The 18,642-nt window shown below is 42.1% G+C and overlaps 1 long non-coding RNA gene across 1 annotated transcript in view; it reads left to right on the top strand.

Annotated features, from left to right (window-relative positions):
• LOC130684827 (uncharacterized) overlaps positions 1-18,641 on the top strand; it is a 133,819-nt gene extending 115,178 nt beyond the window's left edge. Inside the window, exons 2-3 of the long non-coding RNA XR_008999175.1 lie at positions 14,022-14,139; positions 18,231-18,641. This is a non-coding gene — a long non-coding RNA (uncharacterized LOC130684827). The remainder of the gene's footprint in view (positions 1-14,021; positions 14,140-18,230) is intronic.
• Position 18,642: the final 1 nt, after the last annotated feature.

Genomic DNA, 18,642 nt, shown 5'->3' with positions numbered 1-18,642 from the left:
TTCTGAATTCTGGCACACAATAGTAAGCCTGAGTAGCTACTGTCCGGACCCAGGGAACTTACACGCTAGTGGGGGACACACAGCATGAGAGTCACTTAACCAGATAACCAAACTCAATACTGTCAGTAATCAGACAAGCTGATATCATGTGTCTCCTCATATTATACACTGAGAAGGAAAAACATCAATTCTCTGGTATTCCTGCCAAAATTAAATAATCAGAATGTGACCATAAGGAACCATTAGGCAAACTCCAACTGAGAGTCATTTTACAAAATAACTGGTTTGTATTCTTCAAAAAATATCAAGGTCTCAAAAGACAAAGACAAATTGAGAGGTTATTCCAGGTTAAAGGAGACAGAGACACTTGATAACTAAATGCAATATGTGATCCTGAGTTGGATTTTGAATCAGAATATTTTTTTTTGCCACACAGGAAGTTATTGAGAAATTAGTGAAATATGAATAAAGTCTAAAATAATGGTATTATGTTGATGTCAGCTTCCTGGCTTTAATCCTCTAGCTGTGGTTATGTAAGGACAGTCCTCTGATCTTAGGAGCACACAAGTATTTAGGAGTCAAGTGGCATCATGTTAGCGACTTATTCTCAAATGGCCTATAAAAAGAAAAAAGACACATACATGCATAGAGAGAAAATTATAAGCAGATGTGGAAAGTTTTAATAATTGAGCAGCCTGGTTGAGTGTGATGTGAGAATTTTTTGAGCTATTTTGCTACTTTTAGGAGCATCTGAAATTACTTTCAAATAAAAGTCCACAAAAATAAAAACTGCAATTGCACTTTACATTCTAAGAATGAGGCAAACATGATGCTTTGGTAGAAAAGTAGAATGATTAGCTGAAAGAGAGGAAGAAGGAATGTTTAAATCAGTTTCAAGTCACCAAATAATCATTGAACACTCACTGTGCCCCAGGAACTGGCTCTGAGTGCTGGCAGGACAGTAGCAAAGAAAAGAGACAGAGTTTCTGCCCTCAAGGAGCTTTCATTCTAGAGGGACATTAAACAATCTCAATAAATTACGAAGATAATCTTGGGAGAGCCTGTTAGGAGGATATTTGCTTCATTTGGGTTAGAAATGATTTTCAACTGGACCACAGTATTGCTGGTGGATTTAGAGGGAAATGAATGGATCTAGGAGGGACTGGATAAGAAAAAGAGTGATGGGACAATTATAGTTGATATAGGAGAATGGTGTCAAGAATTACTTTCAGGATTCTGGGTTTCCACCTTTTAGTGCCTCTCAAATATCCCACAATTGAAATGCAAACAACAGCATAGCATGCACGTTGAAATCCATTTCTTTCATTTACCTTGTATTCCAACATTTTTCAGGTGGCTTAGAAGAACATTCCTTAAGCACAGTACTGCCTCAGTTGCTTATGCCATTCAATGGTCTATGATGTCCTAGTCATTCATTCAATTCTAACTCTTCCATTTTTCTTAACATCTGTGAGCAAACAATGCAACTTTGCAAGCTCCCATGATTCCCCCTTCACTTCCTCTCCCATTAACCTAGTTTGATCTGTTTGCCTCCCGTGATCACCATCCCCCCCCGCCAGCTGTGCCCTTCTTCACGCCTCTTCTGTTCTCTCCTCTCTTTGTCATCGAGTGGTTCCCTTATCTTCACATAACTGTTTCGGGAACTCTGCCTTAACTCTCTTCATTCTGCAAATGAAAAGACCCTCAGAAAGTCTGTATCTTTCTTTAGAAATTATTTTCTTCTTGCAGAATTAATAATCAAATTAAGATAATAAACGATCAGAAGAACCTGAGCTTTGAATGGTTGGTTATTCAAGTTGCTTATTCACAGGGTTGCAAGAGATCATAAAAAAATTGTAGAAAATTAGAAGCTCTTTTCTGCAGCCCCCTATAGAATATAGGTATGCCCATTTCAAAGACTGTTATTTATCTTTCCTGATTAAATATCTCCAATGATGGGAAACTCATTACTCCCTGTGACATTTTTGGGGGGTGGGAAATCTCTGACTATTATAGAGTCTTATTTACATCAAGTTAAAATATACCTTGTTATCAGTAAGGACAAGCTAAGCCATATTGCAATAATAACCAGCCCTCCAATCTCAGTAGCTTAACACATGGAAGTTCCTTTCTTGCTTATTCCGAAGTTGCACATCTGGGTGATTCTTTAGGCAACTGTCGAAGTGCTGACTCAGGAGTTCATTCTATCTGTTCTTCCACAAATGCCTGAACAGGGGAAGGAAGAGCTGAAGGATTACCTACCAATTCCTAGGAGCTTTAATCCAGCAGTGGCACAGATCATATCAAACTCAGATCTCTTCACATAGTCCCACTTACTAGCAAGGCGGCTGGGGAATTGGAGAGAATACCCAGCTGTTTGGAGAGAAGTTCAACTTTCTGATCACCAAATATCTTTTTGTTCCCTTTGATCACTCAGGACAATCACCGCATCCACATGGCGGCAACTTAAAATCCCTGCCAGTAACGGTGCTGAGTTCAGTGTCCAGGATCCCAGGGTGGTGTAGCATTGTATCCTTACTATATCCAAGCGCAGCTCCTTTTGTTAACTAAGAACTAAAAACCCAAAGAAGCATGCCTTTCTTATAGATGGCAAATCGTACTCACTTTATCTCCTGCCTACTTGGAATGGTGGGGGCCCAAAGTTTTAATTCTTGAAAGCCATAAGATTCGTTTCGACCACAGTCTAGCACCTTCTGTTCGGTTAATACAACTTAACATGTTTTAGGTTTCTCATCTGCTTCTCGTCATTTAAATGTGGCAGTAACTACAACTACTTTTCTTTTTAAGATTTTTCTCAAATCCTTATTTCATTGTATTGTTACTGGAATGATTCATTTTTTTTTTTAATTTAATGGATTTTTTAAAACTTAATCCATCTCTTGAGGATGTCAGACTTCAGGTAAAGAACTGTGATTCCTGTTGGCTTTAGAGGATGCCTGTAACTGTAGTGAGCACACGGCTCATTGTCTGGCAGGAATAAATGCAAGAGTTAGTTCACTTTTGGTGTAATTTATTCCACTGAGTGACACCAGGATTTTCTACACCCTACCTACCTGCCTCAGACAGAGGATGCTGCCTTATTTCACTTATTCGGGTGAAACTCAATAGTACAATGTCCAGGGCTGTGAGCTGAGAGAGTAATACATGTTCCCCATATGCCCAAACCATTGAAGAGATTTTTGTAACTTTCTAGGGAAGAAAAATGAATTATGAGGACAGCAGAGGTATGGAGAAAAGAGAGTGTATTTGAGAGGTATTTAAGAGGTATGATCAGTAGTACAGATCTGTATTATGCTGATACGGATTAAAAAGGAAATTTAGAGAGTTTCCATGTTAAGATGGCATATTGAACATATGTATCCAATTTCACTGTCTCCCAAACATATACAAAAACCATCCTAAAGATATTTTAAAAATCAATGTAAGTCCATAATATTTTGGAAGGTAGATAGACTGGAAAAAGGTAACTGGCTAGAGAAAGTAAGAGTCTAAAACCAGAAAGAAAGATCCAGAATATTCTGATACACATTGCAGAATTCCTATTTAATGAAGCTTAGATTATCAAAGTAATAAGAGTTTGGAGAAAGAGAACAGAAGGATGATGAGGAGAGCTTTATTCTTATTTACCAAATAGGTAGTCAACAAATGATGCCTACAATTCAAAAATTGAAAAAGGTTGCAATTTGTATAGAAATGTAAAAATCTGTAAATTCCAGAAGGATTAAGAGGATCTAAAGTCACTGCATTTGCAGGATATTTCTTGTAAGTCTGTGAATACTGTTTGACTTTTAAAATGTGTACATGATACTTTGAGAAAATAATTAAGTTAAAAAGAAGTTTACCTGATTTGAATCTTTTACAGATAATAAGAATTTTTAGAAGAGGAAGGTGGTATCCAGGAAGATAAACAGAGGCCAAATCTGTCCTTTGACAGATGATGACATTGAGGCATGATAGAACTCTGTCCGATCTTACAGTTCTGCGGACACAGTCACCATCAGGACTGCAGTCATCTGCATGTCTGAGTTAGCTTCTGCTCCAAGCAAGTCTCCACCATCCTAGTAGGAAAGCAAGGATGTGGTTGTGGCCATTTAACACTAGTGCAATGATGACTTCTTGGCATTGTTTCAAAAGGGTAGATTAAACATATTAAAAGCAAGACAGGCAATGTTGTCTGAGTGATTAGCCGTGGTAACTGTCAGGAATGGGGCTGAAATCTGGATGCAGGAAAGGAGAAATATTTATGGGTTTCAACAAGATGGAAAGTAGAGCACAGTGCATGTAGGCCGAAATGAAATATGCTAAGGGGAGTGACGGTAATGAGATGATGTGTATTATAAGCACTGACAATTTACTCTCATTACTACAATACACAAAGGGAATGAGCACAATTATATAGCAGACTCTCTGGGACAATGAACTTACTACACCATTTGCACTGTAGTCTATAAAAGTTTACTACTAGATTTTATGCTTTATGAGAACAAAATTAAGCATTTTCCCTCCTATACCCCAATAAAAATTGGAGCAACTAGTATTTGTGAAATTAGACCAGCACTGGGCCTTCAGAGGCCATCCCGTCCTGGTTTATCTGCTGTCTCCCTTGGAGTATTGAATGCAAGGGGGAGGGAAAGCGAATCCCAGGCCCTGCAGCCTCCCTCAACCAGAGCAATGCTACCAGTTGGCTTCTTTTGTGTTACCTGTGCCATAATATTGTGCATAGCAGAGTGAGAGTGATTCCATCGAAACAAAAAAAAGTTGGAAATTCAGAAATTTCTTTTAACTTGCTCGCTGCTGAGGTGAAGAGTCTGAGCCTTAAGAGAGTCAAGGGGTTTGCCTGCGGTCAGACTGAGCTAGAGTGAGAGCTCCGCTCTGCATCCTCCGGGCCTCCCACCGCACTGGGCCTCGTTCTGGCACGAATGGCTTGAGGCAGGAGCACACTTTGTCTGGGATGAGCGGCGCTGGGAAGGGCCTCACCCAGCCCACCAGCACTGATGGCCGCCCAGGGACAAAGCCCAGACGGGCTGGGAAGGGCCAGGAAGGCCAGGCCATGCTCATCCATCTCATTGGAGGCGATCTGCTTCAAGTATGGGGGGTCTTCTGTAAAAACAAAAATACAAAGGCACTTGTTACGCACATGCTTTATGCAGTATACAGTAAGTTATACAGTATGTCAGTAACCGTCCAAGCACTTTACATAGAGGATTTAGGATTAGGCCTTTGAAACTAGAGAAATGGATCCTTCACTTGGAATTGTGATCTCCAGTCAGCAAAATACTTCTGAGTTCATGTGAGATGTGGTTCAAGGTACATGGAGAATTAGAAACAGGACAGTTAAACTTATGGACATTTACTCCCCGCAGACTGCAGTGGGAATGGATTTTGGAAGCAGCAATGATTAGGATGGTAGGAAAGGTGGCTAATCACCCCATTTCAGAAACGATGTACATCCCGTTATTTGCCGTTTGTCCTACTAAAGCTAATGTCTCTGGCTTGATGAGGCCTCGTGGATGGGGTCCCCTGGGCTCCCTTGCCAACTGCTTTCTAATGGGTGGTGCTGGTGGATTAGGGGCAGGAGGAGAGAGAGGTTGACATACGCTGCTTCATCCGCCACGAGGTAAGACTCTACTTTGCCTGAGGTGGCACAGTCTCCTCAGTTGTGTCTCTCACTGGACTTCAGTAACATTATTTCTTCTCCCAAATTGTCACCTGCTGGCTTCCCCGTCTAAGCACTGGTGACTTCTCCTTATCCCGAACCCTGCCCCCACCTCTCTAAGTTACCCCATTCTGAAAGTCTTTTCATTTGAACCATCTGGGATGGATTCTTCTCCTGATCAGACTCTGACAGAGGTAACACAGGACCTTAAACAAATGAGAAGAGTGTTGTGGCTCAACACAGGCTTTGATGACAGCGTCTATTGTGAAATTCAAGACGTGAACTCCGGCAGTCCGCTGACTTTCTAGAGTGGCCACTTAAAAAGCACACCTCTTTGGATATATAAGGTATATAAAGTCTTACACATGCATTAAAGCTTTTTTTAAAATTGGCATAATTCTTTGCATACAGCAAGTGAGCTTGAAGAAAATCCAGAGGTTTTGTATGATGTTTTTACTTAGAAGGTGCCTTTCTGTGTCTGAGCACAGAAGGGCTCGCCACATTTTGTCGTGGAAACCATATTCGCGTAGGGACAGAGATCTGGGTTTTATTTCTTGCTGTCTGACTTGAGCAAAGCCACGTAAACTCTGATCCACTTTGTTTTATAGTTTTTAAAACCAGTGATGGGGTGCTGGGGCTTTCTCTCTCAGCCCCACAGTTTCTGTGATATTACACTTTGTCTCTCAGTGCAAGATTGTTCATATGCACACGTTTGCATGATGTTCGGCTTTGCTTAATGTCCACAAACTGATTTCTAGGTCTAGAGAGTAAGTCTCGAGCAGGAAGAAAAGGAAAAGCTGACCAGCCTCACACAGCCTATCACACACTATGAATTCTCCTGGGAAATAGTGGCAGGGTGCTCATGGCATGTAAGCACACTCCCTTATTTTGCAATCTTTGGGACAGTGTTCAAATCACACTGTGTTCAGTACCTCTGGGAGCCCTAGATGAGATCCCAAAACAAGTTCCACTGGAAGCACATGGCTCATTTTCAGTCGTGCTCGGTGATGAAGACAATCTGTTTCTCTTCCCTGCCCACCCCAGCTCCCCCTCCAGGCGCGGGGCTGCCCTCCCTCCCACTGCAGTGATTTCCACGACTAGAGGGAGCTGCAGACTAAATTGCTTTCTCCTCTTGCATCTTTGTACATGTCAGATGAGATCAGATTCAAACCCGGCTCTGTTCTCTGCAGTGCTGCTTCACATCAACCAAAGTATCTATTACACGGGACATGATGGGAAGTATATTCACTTTGCTGAGTCCTCTAATGGTCCTGTCATCCAGTCCCCGAAGCAGGCATGCAAGAGGAACTCATGAATCAGAATTGTTTTCCAGGTAATACCTTTACCTTTCTGCTTCCAGGCTGGTTCCATGAACATCTCGATGTTAGGAGGGGGAATGTGGGGCCCACCTGGAACTCTAATTTTTTCCAGCCTTTTGCTTTTAAATTGTGTAAACCTGTACAGTTCCTTTATATTCTCCACTGTTTGGCTATACAGTAAGAAAAAACATCCTAAGGAATTTCTGATCAACACCACGGAGCTATAGGTTTCTGTTTGTGCTGGTCACTTTAACTTCCTCTTTATATATCCATGAACTTTATTTTGCTACCAGATCCAGAAGCAATACTATTTCTCCTTTAGAGAATATTTAAGTAAACAGAGCTATGTTGGGCTCTCTCTCAAATCCACATGGTGTCTCTCTTTCTCTGGAAGAAAAAAAACAACATAAAAGGTTTACCTAAACCTTGTTATTTTCCCTTTATTCTATTTTCATACAGACCCTGTTTTCTTTTCTTTTTCTTCTTTTTTTATGTAAACATCTTTTTAGATACTGAAGAAACTCTGCGGTAAAAGCCTCTCTTACAGTAGTCAGTCTGAGACAAAGTTTTAGCTTCCTCTCCTGGGCACTTGAGATCACTTTCCAGAGGGATGTACAGACATGGGGTGACAGTTCAGGGTGAGTGTGTTTGGGGGCTCCTGGGACCTGCGGTTCTCAGACTGTGGAAATGCTCTTGGCTGTGTTTGAGAATCTCTGATTCTTCCCTCATTCCGGGACGACCCCCTTCCATGACTGAGGACGAAGGGTATTGTTTGGCATTTTCCCTGGTCTCTCCTAAACCCCTTGTTCCTGGAGACATCAGGATCAGGCAACAGGCCTGCAGTCTCTCCACGTGCACGGGCACCAGGCAGGCTCATTCCTGATAGGCGGAACACTCCCCATTCTCACTTCCCGCCCCTCGGAGGAGGGTCGGAGGCGAGGGAAGGGGCCAGCAGAGAGCACTCGACAGCCCACCTGAAGGGCCTGGGAGGAGGCCCTGGGTGCGTTTGACCCCACTAGTTCATGTGAGAGGGGTCTAAGCATACAGAGTGGGGGCTTAGGTGCACATACTCCACTCTTCTGCCCCCCCGTGCTGAGCATGGTCCTCCCTGCTAGGACGTGTATCACAGCTGATCTTGAGTCTAGACAATAGGAAGCATGTTAAACGGGATGCCGGCGCTTGGCCTCTGCCCTCAGTCGGTTCCTGTCCTCTCAGGGCTGAGCTAGGACAACTGCTTCCTCGCTGGTCCTCAGAGGGTAGCCATTTGTGGGTCGGCCTGGTACCCTCTTTAACTTAAGAAGGTGTTGCCTGTATCCTTTATAAAATTAAGGAAAACACCTGAGGTCTTGAAGGGACTGTGAGGCAGACCCTGGCCAAGGAGTGAACATAGAAACCAGGCCGTTGTGGGGTTGGAGCTCCAAAGAATGACTCAGAGAAGGAAAATAAATAATCTCTTGTCTTCCTGCTGGCCTGTTAGAGGAGAGAGGGCCTATGCAGTCCCACTTACCTGAATTTCCAGGGCTGCTTTGGTTCAAGGCCTTTTCAAAGCTTAGTCTACCAATATCCATCCACTAAGTCACCCCCTCCTTTTTTTAAAGTTGCCCCGAGTCAATTTTTGTGGTTTACTTTTCCTCTACCAACCCTCCTTGTGGTAATCTACCTCTTTAAAAAATTGTTTTAAGTCCACCGTGCATATTGCTTTGAGAATAATCCCCCTATCCCACGGCTGACACATCCCTGCTAACATCCTCACTGCTTGCAGTTCCTCGCTGCCATGTGTATGAATCCCTTAGCCTGGCTTTTAACACTTTCAATATGTCCTCTACACCTTCCTTCAGGGAATACCTGCTCCAAGTATCAGATGATGTGGGGGAAGTAATCAGAATAGGGACAGGCAGATAATACAGGGGAAGAGGTGACTGATAACTGTTCTTTTCCTTTAAAAAGGTGAATGTAAAAATAGTAAAATGTAAAATCCTTTCCCTCTCTAACATTCTATGCTTGAAATCTTGTTTTCTTATTAGCATGCAATGGCTGTTTTTTTTTGCCCCTGTATATTTTAAGGACTATGTATGAATATATATATGGCTGACAGTATTTGGGCCTCCTCCCAATAAAAATGCTTGTGTATGAAAATCTGAGTAAGCAGTGTGTACATATGAAAAGCACACTATGAAAACCGGCGTTTAAGCAGAGACTACAAATAAGTTGCACTGCCCGTGACCGCCATTAATTCTGCCATTTGACAATTCTTTGCTGTCTTCAAGTTTGCTGTCCCAGTCTCTCCTTGGCTCTCGGGGGTTTTGCTTGGATATTTCCAATCTCAAGTTTTATATCCCCTTTTTCTCTTTTTCTCTTTCTCAATGTATTGTATGCTTTTATGTTCCACTGATACAAGATGTGCTCGGGGAGTTAGTCGGTCCAGTGGAGGAAGGCAGAAGAGGTCTGTTGCTTGCTTGGATGGCAAACTGGTTTAAATGCTTTTGCCACATGCAGCTGAAATGGTAACACTTCTTCAATGGAAATAGATGCTAATTTTTGGTGTTTCACTTTGGCTTTTTCTAATGGCTCAATGTCAAGTTTCATGCTAAAGCAGTTGCTCTTCACGTCTTTTAAGTTTTTTTCCTTTGTTCATTCAACTACTATCCCCAGATCTAAAATCATTTTTTAAAGTATGTTTTCATGAAAGGAGTAAAAATGCATCTGTTGGATTTGAGCTATTTTCAGCAGAAACCTGTTAGTCACAGTGATGGACAGGAAGTGTATTTTTCCCAAATAAGTTTCTGCCTCACTTTCACCTTATCCTTTTTATTTTCTCCAACCCTCTGATGACTGGCAGGGGCTTCAATTCATACAGAGGAATGGCTTTGCCTTGTTGGCCATGACTCCTCTTTCCCATTTCCCATTCCAGCTAAAAACACCTAAATTTACCTTTTTTTAGGTTGTCAAGTTGTATGGTCTGTTAACTAAAAATATGAGTAGTGATTCTTCTTCCCTGGGGTGTTTGCAAATAAAGTGTGGTTTCCATTTGAAGTTACGTTAACAGACCTTGCTACTGAGCGACCCATGCCATCCAAGTAGGCAGGATACCATGGAAGACATGTCAACATTTCCTTCCTCTCTAGTAGATGTGTAAGGTCTTAGGGGTTCATTCATTCAGCAAATACCAGTTGAGACCCTAGTACGATATGTCAAGTACTGTGATGGGCATTGGTCACGTGTTTGGTGGGCACAGTAAGAAGCCGTCTCTGCTCTCTTTGAAGCTCATAGGGGAATCTTAATTGTATAATTATGCATTAGTTATCTATTCCTAGGTAAAGCAGAGCCTCAAGCCTAGGAGTGGAGAACAACAGACATATATCATCTGTTTGCATGGCAAAGGGTCGGGAAGCTGGGAGTGCAGGGACCTTAGCCGGGTGGCTCTGGCTCCGCAGCTCTCAGGGTCTGCATGCAAGGTGGTGCGGGGCAGGGCTGCAGTCTCTGGAGATTTCACTAGTGCTGGGACGGGATCTTCCAAACTCAGCCACGTGGCTGTGAGCAGGAGCTTCAGGTCCTCCCCAGGGAGCCTTTCCACAGGGTCCTCGTGACAGAGCTTCCCCAAGAGCGAGTGGTACCAGATGGAGAGGGAGGGAAGGAGGGAGAGACAGAGAAGCCAGCGTGGAGGTGGCGGTCTTTTAGAACCAAGCCTTGGAAGTGACTTCTGCTGTACTGTGCACGTCACACGGGTGCGCCCAGAGCAGCGCGAGGGGACCACATCAGGAGGCAGGGCGCTCTCTTGGACGCTGGCCTCCAAAACCCATATGAATGAAAATAAATCTAAAACATAGTAAGTGTTCTAAAAGGTGACCTGTGGCTTTTTAATTTTAAAGTCATGAGCAGCATAGGAGGATTTGACTTGTCAGATCCAGAAGGCGACCCTAAAGCATAAGGAATGACCTGAGATTTGAAGGGTGAGTAGGTGGTGACCGGGAGAAGAGGTCGAGCTGAGTGGCGCAGAGGACCTCGCTTGTGCAAAGGCCTGTGAAGAGAAGGAATGTAGTGCTTTCAAGGAACGGAGAGAAAGCCGGAGCATAGGGCTGGGGAGCGGGGAGAGGAGGGTACCAGGCTACAGAGGGTGCTGCTGGGTGGGCACAGGGCACGTTATCAGTGTGATCCTCATTGTAATTATTTCAATGGAAGTGGCTTAAGCAGAGTCACCCAGTAAGACTAACTAGTAGTTTTTTGGTATTAACTAATGTTTTGCTGTGATAAAGTATGTATAACAAAAGTTACCATTTGAACCATTTAAGTGTACAATTCAGTGGCATTAATTATATCCCTAATGTTGTACAACCATTACCACTTTCTATTTCCAAAACTTATCACCCCAGAAAGAAACTTTATACCCACTGAGCAATAGCTTCCCATTTCCCACTACCCCAGCCCCTGTAACCTCGAATCTACTTTCCGTCTTTATGAATTTGCCTGTTGTAGATATCTTATGTAAGTGGAACCATACAATATCTGTGCTTCGGTTGTATCTTACTTCACTTCGCCTAATGTTTCCAACACTCATACACACTGTAGCTGCATCAGAATTTCATTCCCTTTTATGGTGGAATGATATTTCGTTGTATGGCCGTCACCACATTGTGTCCACCCATGTGTTGATGGACACTCAGGTTGTTCTCCCCCTTTTGGCTGTCGTGAACAGTGCTGCCATGAACATCGGTGCACAGGAACCTGTTTGAGTCCCTGCTTTCAGTTCTTTAGTATGGAAACCAAGAAGTGTAATTGCTGGGTCACATGATAGTTCTGTGGTGAGTTTTTGAGGAATTGTAGAACTGGTTTCCCCAGCAGCAAGGCTGGCCTTTGCTCTGGCAGCGGGGTAGAGACCGGGCAAAGCAGTTTGTCACAGGTGGCAGGAGATTCATGCGGAGGGCCAGACGGTTTTGGTGAGATGGAATTTAAATTTGAAGTATGTATTGTGGAGCCTTAAATGGTGCACGATCAAGAACTGTGTATCATGGTCAAAAGATCACAGAATATGGAAACTGTAGATATGCATTTGAGTTTTGGCTGAGCCACCCAGTTACTGGGTGATTGTCTGGCAGCCTAGGCTGCTGTTTTAGGCATCAGCCTTCTTGTAAGCAAGCCTAATGGCTTATATTAGTTCACCTTAGCCATTGAGGAGCCTGTGGCTGGAAAGGGGAATGGCTTGGGAGAAATTTACCCTATTGGAAAAAGAACTTAAGTATTACTCTGCAGGATCCTTAATTTCAAGGGTTTTTTTTTTGTGAATGTAAACAATTCCTAAGTTTTTGCTTTGTTACTGTATTTCAATGAGATACAAGCATTTGGATTTAAAGGAGAATTCCAGAATGTCTTTGTGAGGAGACCCACACACATTAACCTTGCCTGCACTGCTGTGTGTCCTACATGACAGGTAATTTTAGCCATTTTATAAAATCTCTCTTTAGAGGAGGAGGTCATTGTCACATACGTCTTCGCGTCTTCTTCAGTGTCTCATGCTTAGAAAGCATTTGGTAAATATGTGTGGAATGTCTGAGTGAATCTGATAGTGTTGAGACAGGCTAAATTTCCTATTACTAATTTGAGAAGTTTTCAGCTTTCCTTTGTAAATTATATGGGAATAAAAATAATGTTGCAATAAAAACATCGGAATTTTGGAGAATATTGTAGGAATATTCTAGGGATTGTCTAGAGTGCAGATAGGTCTTCTGTCTTCTGTCCTCTCTGGAAGAAGTCAGTAACAATGTGCTGACTTAGCCATCATGTTAACTGTCCAATCACACAGGAGTTATATTTTTATTAAATGAGGTTGAGCTCCCAGACCATCTTCTATTTCTTTGGTTTTCCTACCCCCTTTTCAAAAAAAACGGAAATAAACTAAGTGTTTTATTAATTGATTCATGTTGTTTTTGTACCAGAAGAGTTCCACTTGTTCAGAATTATGAATATATTTGTGCCTGAGCCTTCTGTAAGCAGAAGTACAAATGCTCAAACTTTTTCCCCTGAATTTGGTCATTAAGCCAAGTGAGATACCAAAATCAAGGTCTTGCCTTCACGTACTCTGCTTTCCGATCATCCCTGTGCCTGGGCTGGGCAAGAACAGCAGGTACTGGAAAAATGCTGCTGAGGAAGGCGAGGGACCCAGGCACGCCTGTGAGAGAGGAGGAGCCACGGGAGTGTCACCTGCCCCAGGCCTATAGCTACATTCACCCGGGGATTCTGGGTAGCGGGCTACAATTCCACCGTGTTAGACCCTGTACCCCCAGGCTCTTGCTCCTTTGCCTTTGACTGTGAGAGAGAGGAAGTGAACAACTCCAACCTTAGGGAAAAAATCATACTGTGAAATGAAGCCAGCTTATCAGAAGATCTGGATACTTTCTGGAGAAACAGAGCCTCTCACCCCGGCATTTTGCTGGCACCAATGCTGATGCGGGCCCTCACTAACTCTCCCATCATAAAGTTGTACAAGGTGGGCTGGCCTTACTTCGGCTGTACCTAGTTGCAGGCTTAGATCTCATAAAAGCTTGCAGCTGTTGAGAGCATGGTTGGCACTTTTTCTGAGCCATTGAAAAATGTAATGATGTTTTATTAAAATGTAATAACTCTCTCTCTCTCTCTCTCTCTCTCTATATATATATATATATATATAGCAAAAGTTCATATAGTAACTCTACACTTATATATTTGCAGTGAAGATATTTATTACTTAATGCTTATATACTTCATGAATTACTAAAAACCTGTCACTTTTATAATTACAATGTCAGGATACACTAAGATATCTGTATGTGGCAGCATGGCAGTGTTTTCAAAAACAAAGCTTGGCATGTGTGATATGACTGGTAAGAATATGTTAGTAGATACCTGATCCATATGAGCAAATATTTGAAATCATCCTGAAAAACCCAGGACTCCAGAGCCCTGCCAGTTATGTATGCAACTGTTTTCTTAGTCTCCTTTAAGTCAGGAATAAAAGCTGATTTATTTCTTTTCCTTCTTTCTTTTTGTCCAAGGTCACAAGTGGGTCTTTCAAGCCTGCATGTTGCCGAGGGACTCTAAACTGATCCATTCCCAGCGCAACCTTTCCACATTCTACCTGTAATAGTTCTGGATTCCAGCTTTGCCCTGCAGGTAGGTTATGTGAGGGCATCAATAACAAGGTCGGGGGTCGAACTAGCTTCAAATAGAAGGCAAACTGAGGCAGATCCCAGAGTCCTATCACTCATTCTGAGGCCCAAGAGGGTGGGCGCCAGTGAGAGTCACAAGGAATAAAATCGTGTGGCTGAATAACTGAGTCCCCTGTCAAGCACACCGCCAAGCAGAGCACCACAGCTATTGCCAAAGGCAACAGCGGGTTTCAAGTGATTGGCGTGCAAACTGCGAAACACTCAGGGGTCTGGCCACTCAGTGCCGTGTGAAGCACGTTCAGGCGCGTCATGTTTTAAACAAGCAGGGGCTCCTTTTCCCTCCAGGATAATGACTCTCAGAAGCCCTGATCACAATTATATTTCAATTTATCTCATTTTGCCACTAACAGCCCACAATGTTTGGGGAATTAATGTGATTTCTGTTTTGTTTCTCCAATAAGTTTGAGTTTACAATATTGGAAATCATATCCCAATGGAAAAAAAAAGTCTTTTATGAATTGAACCACATCGCCTGTGTAGACTACTGATAATACAAGGAAGCAGATTTTTAACATATTTGAATATATTTAAATGTAAACAGAAAACCATTCAAGCTTGTTGTATGTTTGGAGTTATAACAGAAACTGATATCTTTTTACTGAAAACCAGGAGTTATTTTTTAAGGAAAATTTTCATCAGCTAATAGGAATCAGCTAACATACTGGGAGCATACATCATTTACAAAGTGGGGAAAAATAGTTTCCTATGTATACTAACATGTAAATTGAAATACTAGATAGTTTTCTCTTTTGTTACTGTTACCTCCTTTATGGCTGGAGCTGTGCTTGGAGCTCAGTGACGTGTCATCTCCAGTCAGCCCAGGATGTGCACTGTGAGTGTGCGGTGGGGTGGGACGAGCAGGCTGAAGACCCTTAGAGTGGAGTGCTGTGGAGAGAGAGGCATGCTGGGAGAGCGGAGGTGGCCTGTGTGTTGTGGTGGCTGTGCACGAAGCAGGAGGTGGGGGTTGGTCCCACCTGGGTTCCCTGACTAGTGCTTATGGAAGTTAGGCTGCTAGCCTCCCACAGAGCTTGAGGGACAGGAACTGTCTTCCAGTGTTGGCTGGAACAAACAGTAAATTCATTTGGCAGCCTTGAGTTTTCTCAGGCAGACCCTTTAAGGAGAGTGAGGGTCCTCCTTGGGCTGTAGCCCTGAACTATTAGAAACTGAGTTACTTCTTTGTTCAGCCCTTTATAGGTCAAGTTTGAAGCCTAGTTGAGAAGGGGCGCAGAGGTGCCGGGTTGGAGGTTGGTGATGGAGAGACTCACTGTCATTACACAGGGCCAGCTTTGATTCCTGTAGGAGGGGACAGCAGACTGGTGTGACTGCCTGGGGTGCACATTATTGGGGGACCCCATGGAAGGTTAAAACAAGGCCTCCAGAGCTACACTACCTGGGTTCAAAGCTAGCTTCAGTCTTTTTAAGCCATGCTGAATTTATTTCCTGACCTTAGGTGAATTATTTTTGATGCTAAAGCTTTGTTTCCTTGTTAGCAAAATGGAGGCTAGTAGTCATATTTACCTCAGATTGTTATGAGGATTAAAGGAGACGCAGAGCTTGGTAAGCAGTAAAGGGCTCAGTAAAAGCTAATTCTCATCACTGTCATGGTTATGTCACTGATTTGATAGTTTATCTGATAATGTAAATTCTTAGAGGCTGAAGGTTCTCCTTTGTCACAGAGACCACTGAAAACTGGTCAGCCTCCTTGTCTTCCCTGAGTGGGATCCAGGGCTCCTGCAGCTGTGTCCTTCCATTCCCACCCTCTCATGCTTGCCATTCAGGAGAGTATTAGAGGTGCTTTGTGTTTCTGCCCTAAGATAAACTAGGGTGAGGTCATCCACTGTGCACAGACCTCAGGCTAGACCACAGTGGACACCATTCTGGTCATATGCTTAAACATGGAAAAGATCATTTCATGTAAACATGCAATTCTCACCATGCACTTTTCATAAACTCTCCAGCATAAAGGTGCATGTATGTTTCTGCTCTTCTTAGAGACTGATAACTGTATTTTGGTCTTTTCATCTGTACAATCCTCAATTCAGAACAGAACAATATTTTTATACATATAATTTATTTAACTATTTTCATTTTTTATGTTAATGTACATGCTATAAAATGTACAAATATTAGTGTACAGCTTGAATTCTGATGTATATACACTCATGTAGCCATCACCCAGATCAAGATGCCACTTTTTTCCCTTCTCCTATCTTACCCACCCCTACACTCTCCTTCCCTGTGACAACTACCAGTCTGTTATAAGTTACTTTGGTGTTTGTTTTTCTTTTCTTGGTAACTGCCTTGTGTCCCTTTGCATATGTCCTCTAGGTCTTTCATGTAATCACAAATGGCAAGCAAGACTTCTTTTTTTATGGCTGAGTTATATTCCATTGAGTATATGTACCAGTTCTTTATCCATTCATCTACTGATGGACATGTAGGGTGCCTCTATATTTTGGCTATTATAAATAATGCTGCAATGAACAGAGGGGCACAGTTCTCTTCAGATTAGTGACTTTGTTTCCTTCAGGTAGCTTCCCAGAAGTGCAATTGTTAAGTCATAAGTTATTTCTCATTTTAGTTTTTTGAGAACCTACAGACTGCTTTCCACAGTGGCTGCACCAGTCTGCAATCCCGCCAGCAGTGCATGAGGGCCCCTTTTCTCCACATCCTTGCCAGCACTTGTTATTTCCTGTCTTATTGATATTAGTCATTCTGACTGGTGTGAGGTGATCTCTCCTTGTGGTTTTGATTTGCATTTCCCTGTTGATTAGAAATGTAGAGCATCTTTTTCATATGTCCATTGGCCATCTGTATGTTTTGTTTGGAAAAATGTCTATTCAGGTCCTTGCGCATTTTTTAATCAGATTATTTGTGTTTTTGGTGTTGAGTTGTAAGAGCTCTTTATATATCTTGTATATTAGCCCCTCATTGGATATATCATTTGGAAATATATTTTCCCATACCCATGGATGGCCTTTTCGTTTTGTTGATGGTGTCCTTTGCTGTGCAGAAGCTATTTAGTGTGATGTGTCCCACTTGTTTATTTTTGCTTTTGTTTCCTTGTCTGGGGAGCCATATCCAGAAAAAATTACAAACACCAGTGTTCAAGAGTTTTCTTCTGGGAGTTTTATGGTTTTAGGTCTTTAACCCATTTAGAGTTTACTTTTGTGTGTGGTGTGATAGTGGTCTAGTTTCATTCTTTTGCATGTAGCTGTCCAGTTTTCCCATCACCATTTATTGAAGAGACTGTCCTTTCCCTATTGTATATTCTTGTCTCCTTTATCATAAAATAGTTGACCAAATGGGCATGGGTTTATTTCTGGGCTCTCTAACTAATCTATAGAACAATTATTATGTATCATGTAACATATCAAATATGGTCAGTGTTAGAGCAAGAGAGCCCCATGTGTTCTCTACTCTTGCTAATACTTTTAGTTGGTGTTTAGGACACTCAGACCTGAAGTAGAATCAGTTATTCAAACCTCAGCAGTGCTCTCACTAAAAGCAGAGTTGATTTCACCAGTTCTGAGGACCCAGCAACTAAACCACAATGACTGCTGATGGGAAAATTGTAAGCGACACAGATCAGTTTACAATGTGAATTACTCACCAGTGGTCGATGACACAACATAGACACATTCACTGTAAAATCACCTCTTAGTTGGGAAGGATGTGTCAAGAGTAAAAAATATGAACACGTTTATGTCAAAAGCAGAATACTTTTGTAAAACTGACTTGCTTTATGGAGGACTCACTGAGAACCTTGCTGTTAGTATGGAGAAATATTTATTCTCTTGCTCACCTCCTAAATGCCCAAATGTAAAACAGTTTTAGATTTCACATTTGCCCAAGGACATATGATAAAACTGAGACAAACTGAGCTCTTAAAATTTTGTCTTACAAAATAGTACATCATAATATTTGTATTTGACTTTACCCCAAGATACTACCTGTTCTTTTACAGGAAATATAAACTCAGTTTGGCATAATAGTGATGAACTCTAATTAAATAAACATTTCTTTTTCCCACAGCTGGGGTGAAGAAGGCCTACCAAAAGTTGCAAATGAAGTACCTATGTCCCAGAGGTGTTGATAAAATGGATTTTAAAAAAAGAATCATATGAATAATTCAATGCTGTGGGTCCTGTAGTGGTGGGATTATTTTGCACTACACAAGAAACATGGAGTGTGCTTTATCTTAGATGTAGGCAGCCTAGTGGGCTGGAACCAGATGTAGGCCATTGGATTTGCTCTCAGGCTGTATCAGGTCAAATGGAGAGATATGAAGAGGTCATCCTTCCTCGTTTTGATAAATCACACACACACATTTTCTTGGAGTGTAACAGTGATGTTGCCACCATTGTTTTGTTTTAAAACTTAGGAAATACTCAACCTGGTTGTAATAAAAGATGATAACTTAATGAATAATAGGGTCACCCATCTA

Source organism: Manis pentadactyla, chromosome 1 (assembly GCF_030020395.1).
Source record: "Manis pentadactyla isolate mManPen7 chromosome 1, mManPen7.hap1, whole genome shotgun sequence".
Classification (NCBI taxonomy): Eukaryota; Metazoa; Chordata; class Mammalia; order Pholidota; family Manidae; genus Manis; species Manis pentadactyla.
This window is presented reverse-complemented; position numbering and strand designations above follow the sequence as displayed.